At 52.5% G+C, this 5,948-nt stretch overlaps 1 protein-coding gene across 2 annotated transcripts in view; it reads left to right on the top strand.

Annotated features, from left to right (window-relative positions):
- Positions 1-245: 245 nt before the first annotated feature.
- The window catches only part of mgab (MAX dimerization protein MGA b), a 43,498-nt gene continuing 37,795 nt past the window's right edge, over positions 246-5,948 (top strand). Inside the window, exon 1 of one of the 2 annotated variants that reach the window (XM_081378546.1) lies at positions 246-355. The gene's annotated coding sequence lies outside the window, so the exon portion shown is untranslated. The remainder of the gene's footprint in view (positions 356-5,948) is intronic. The other variant, XM_081378547.1, reaches the window with a different exon arrangement.

Here is a 5,948-nt window from a genome sequence, read left to right as displayed (position 1 = left end):
ACCGTATATATTAACGTAATAATGACCAAAATAAAAATTTGTTCTTTAATTGTATGAGAACATGTTCAGTTGGAAAAGCTACACTGTATATTTAAACTGCCCACGTTATTCCCGATGAGATAGCGCTGAATTAAGGCACGCTTCGATGACTCATCGCTGGATTAGGGAACGGCACGCCATTGGTCTGCAGGTAAACCGCGCGAACAGGGAACAGTTACGGTGAGTGACGTCACTTGCCCGCCGCGCGCGGCTGACTATCAGTTGGTCTGGGAAGCATTTCGGTTGGGATGCGAGAAACTTTACATTACACACGTCCAATTATGACTTAGTCTGAATCCTGCACAACTTAAGAAAGGTAAGTGAGCAACAACTCGAATCTATATGCTTTTAGATGTTCCTGTTCGGAGTTAAACAGAGACTCTGTGTGTTTGTTGACTCGAATCCTCCTGACAGACTCCCGCGCGCCGCGCGCGTGCTCGACCAACTTCGGCTGAACTATGTTTATGTTTGTGTTAATCTTCTCTTTAAATACACGTTGCACGAAGATCCTTTGTTAGTGTTGATTACTGTAACATGCAGTAACAGCAGCAGCGATCGCCATGTTCACTGTCCAACTGCCTACAGTATCTCAGCACTTATAAATGAGTGAAAGTCATCGCGTTCACTGGATACTTGGATACTGGATTCTTGGAAAAATTGCATAAAATAGCAAAACAGGGGTTTTATGTTAAAATCACAATAAACATTTAGTTGTCTGGAAGTGTGTCATTTATTTGCACCAAAATTATTTTTAATTTTCACCAAACAGATTTGCAACAATAACAATAGCTGTTGCAGACAGGTTTCCGGAACACTCCCCTCGTCTGTAATTGGTTAGTCACACAGATAGCCCCGCCCCCAACGCGCGTCATTGGTGGAGTCATAAGTTGACATGTCGGCGACAGCTGCTGTGTGTAAAATCATATTATTCTGAGGAGCTTCTCTACATCAAGTGTGTTTTTAAGTAAGTTTAGGAAAATTTCACATATCGTTGTTTACAAGACATATTTTTTCAAAGTACGTTAGCTTTATGGAAAATGCTTGTTTAGTAAGTATTCTGTTGTCAGTCGGAGACGAGTGTCACATTGATATACAGTTATAATATTAATATAGTACATGTTATGTTTAGTTATCGTCCTGTATTCAGTTAAGCAAAACATGTTAGGTAACAATTGCACACACTCACTCACCCACACACACACACACATACACTCACTCTCTCACCCACCCACACTCACTCACTCACTCACCCACCCACCCTCCCTCATTCACTCACCCACCCACCCTCCCTCATTCACTCACCCACCCTCCCTCATTCACTCACCCACCCACCCTCCCTCATTCACTCACTCACTCACCCACCCACCCACCCACCCACCCTCCCTCACTCACTCACCCTCACTCACTCACTCACCCTCCCTCACTCACTCACCCACCCACCCACCCTCCCTCACTCACTCACCCACCCTCCCTCACTCACTCACCCACCCACCCACCCACCCACTCACCCTCCCTCACTCACTCACTCACCCACCCACCCTCCCTCACTCACTCACCCACCCACCCACCCTCCCTCACTCACTCACCCACCCACCCACCCTCCCTCACTCACTCACCCACCCACCCTCCCTCACTCACTCACCCACCCACCCACCCTCCCTCACTCACTCACCCACCCTCCCTCACTCACTCACCCACCCACCCACCCACCCTCCCTCACTCACTCACTCACCCACCCACCCACCCTCCCTCACTCACTCACCCACCCTCCCTCACTCACTCACCCACCCACCCTCCCTCACTCACCCACCCACCCTCCCTCACTCACCCACCCTCCCTCACTCACCCACCCTCCCTCACTCACTCACTCACCCACCCACCCACTCACTCACCCACCCACCCTCACTCACTCACTCACCCACCCACCCACCCACCCTCACTCACTCACTCACTCACCCACTCACCCACCCACCCACCCACCCTCACTCACTCACCCACACTCACTCTCCCACCCACCCACCCACCCACACTCACTCACTCACCCACCCACCCACACTCACTCACCCACCCACCCTCACTCACTCATCCACCCACCCACCCTCACTCACTCACCCACCCACCCACCCTCACTCACTCACCCTCACTCACTCACCCACCCACCCACCCTCACTCACACTCACTCACCCACCCACCCACCCTCACTCACTCACCCACCCACCCACCCTCACTCACTCACCCACCCACCCTCACTCACTCACTCACCCACCCACCCACCCTCACTCACTCACTCACCCACCCACCCACCCTCACTCACTCACTCACCCACTCACCCACCCACCCACCCTCACTCACTCACTCACTCACCCACCCACCCACCCTCACTCACTCACTCACTCACTCACCCACCCTCACCCACCCACCCTCACTCACTCACTCGCCCACACTCACTCACCCACCCACCCACACTCACTCACTCACCCACCCACCCACACTCACTCACCCACCCACCCTCACTCACTCATCCACCCACCCACCCTCACTCACTCACCCACCCACCCAACCTCACTCACTCACCCTCACTCACTCACCCACCCACCCACCCACCCACACTCACTCACTCACCCACCCACCCACCCACACTCACTCACCCACCCACCCACCCACACTCACTCACCCACCCACCCACACTCACTCACCCTCACTCACTCACCCACCCACCCACCCTCACTCACACTCACTCACCCACCCACCCACCCTCACTCACTCACCCACCCACCCTCACTCACTCACCCACCCACCCACCCACCCTCACTCACTCACTCACCCACTCACCCACCCACCCACCCTCACTCACTCACTCACTCACCCACCCACCCACCCTCACTCACTCACTCACTCACTCACCCACCCTCACCCACCCACCCTCACTCACTCACTCGCCCACACTCACTCACCCACCCACCCACACTCACTCACTCACCCACCCACCCACACTCACTCACCCACCCACCCTCACTCACTCATCCACCCACCCACCCTCACTCACTCACCCACCCACCCAACCTCACTCACTCACCCTCACTCACTCACCCACCCACCCACCCACCCACCCACACTCACTCACTCACCCACCCACCCACCCACCCACACTCACTCACCCACCCACCCACACTCACTCACCCACCCACACTCACTCACCCACCCACTCACTCACTCACTCACTCACTCACCCACACACTCACTCACTCACTCACCCACACTCACTCACCCACCCACCCACTCACACTCACTCACCCACCCACCCACTCACACTCACTCACTCACCCACCCACCCTCACTCACTCACCCACCCACCCACCCTCACTCACTCACCCACCCTCACTCACTCACTCACTCACTCACCCACCCACCCACCCACCCACCCTCACTCACTCACCCACTCACTCACCCACCCACACTCACTCACCCACCCACCCACCCTCACTCACTCACCCACCCACCCACCCTCCCTCACTCACCCACCCTCACTCACTCACCCACCCACCCACCCTCACTCACTCACCCTCACTCACTCACCCACCCACCGACCCTCACCCACCCACCCACCCACCCTCACTCACTCACTCACCCACCCACCCACCCTCACTCACTCACTCACCCACTCACCCACCCACCCACCCTCACTCACTCACTCACTCACTCACCCACCCTCACCCACCCTCACTCACTCACTCGCCCACACTCACTCACCCACCCACCCACACTCACTCACTCACCCACACTCACTCACCCACCCACCCTCACTCACTCATCCACCCACCCACCCTCACTCACTCACCCACCCACCTAACCTCACTCACTCACCCTCACTCACTCACCCAACACTCACTCACCCACCCACCCTCACTCACCCACCCACCCACCCACACTCACTCACCCACCCACACTCACTCACCCACCCACACTCACTCACCCACCCACTCACTCACTCACTCACTCACTCACTCACCCACACACTCACTCACTCACTCACTCACCCACCCTCACTCACTCACCCACCCACCCTCACTCACTCACCCTCACTCACTCACCCACCCACCGACCCTCACTCATTCACCCACCCACCCACACTCACTCACCCACCCACTCACTCACTCACTCACCCACACACTCACTCACCCACCCACCCTCACCCACCCACCCACCCACACTCACTCACCCACCCACTCACTCACTCACTCACTCACCCACACACTCACTCACTCACTCACTCACCCACCCACCCTCACTCACTCACTCACCCACCCACCCACCCACCCTCACTCACTCACTCACTCACTCACTCACCCACACTCACTCACCCACCCACTCACTCACTCACTCACTCACCCACACACTCACTCACTCACCCACCCACCCTCACTCCCTCACCCACCCACCCTCACTCACCCACCCACCCACACTCACTCACTCACCCACTCACCCACACTCACTCACTCACTCACCCACCCACACTCACTCACTCACTCACTCACTCACTCACTCACTCACTCACTCACCCACCCACCCACACTCACTCACTCACTCACTCACTCACCCACACTCACTCACACACTCACTCACCCACCCACCCACACTCACTCACCCACCCACACTCACTCACCCACCCACACACACACACACTCACTCACTCACTCACTCACTCACTCACTCACTCACCAACATACCCACACACACACACACACTCACTCACTCTCACACACACACACACACACACACACACACACTCACTCACTCACTCACTCACTCACTCACTCACCCATACACACACCAGGGTTCCCACGGGTCCTTGAAATCCTTGAAAGTTTTTGAATCTGAAAAAATGTTTTCAAGGCCCTGGAAAGTTTTTGAAAATAAACATAAATAGAGACAGGTGCTTGAAAGTGCTTGAATTTATTTTGTGCAAGAAGTTTTCTGGAAATAATTCCATATTCACTCCAGTCCCCTAATGTGTTATTTTGCCAACACTTAATGGCCTTTGCATACTAGCTTGCTTGATTTGCACTAGTTACGCGCATATACGCGATACGTTACCAGAGTTTTTCCTGCATAGAGAATTATGAGGCGGCCGCCTTCGTCTCTCGACAATAAAAAATAACTAGGGAATCACCGAAAACGTGAGGATGATTCTGTTTTATTTCATTTAAAGTAAATGGTGATTGATAGCCTATGGTTGATAATAATATAGTCCTACCTAATGTACTGACGGTAATAATGTAGCGCTGTTGAGGCTCGCGCAGTTATTTATAACATATTATAGTTAAGAAACAATATATAGCCTAGGCTACACGCGACCAGAGAGCTGTTTGCCTGAATGCCATCAAGATTGAAACCGAGACTGATTTCATAACAGTTCAATAAACAAATAGTTAAAATTAAGTCACTTACATTTTAGACGCAATGACTGTTTTTGTTCTGTTTCAGCAGCGAAAATAGTCCCAAACAAAGATCACCGCAGAACCAGTGCGCATGGCATGCAACAGTTGTTTCATTACTGAATGATTCAGCGTTTTGAAAGAATCGGTTGAGTCAAAGATTCAATTACCCATTCATAAACTGCCTCATTCTGAATAAATCAGCCTTTTGAACGAATCGTTTGAATGAATGACTCACTGACTCGCTCATTAAGACGGTCGCCTGCCGCCTCCTACTGGCGGTTTAGTTTTATAAAGTATCATTCTTTTCAACATTCCTTATTTGTATATTCAAAAATATTTAAAAGAATCTAAATTAATACAGTTATTATTTTTCAATGTAAATTATTTAATTGAATTGGTAACAGCCTAGTGTCTTATTATATTATTTGATCAAATTTAAGAATTTGAAATGAAAGATGGAGCATACATTTA

Source organism: Scardinius erythrophthalmus (assembly GCF_964197995.2).
Source record: "Scardinius erythrophthalmus genome assembly, chromosome: 11".
Lineage (NCBI taxonomy): Eukaryota > Metazoa > Chordata > Actinopteri > Cypriniformes > Leuciscidae > Scardinius > Scardinius erythrophthalmus.
This window is presented reverse-complemented; position numbering and strand designations above follow the sequence as displayed.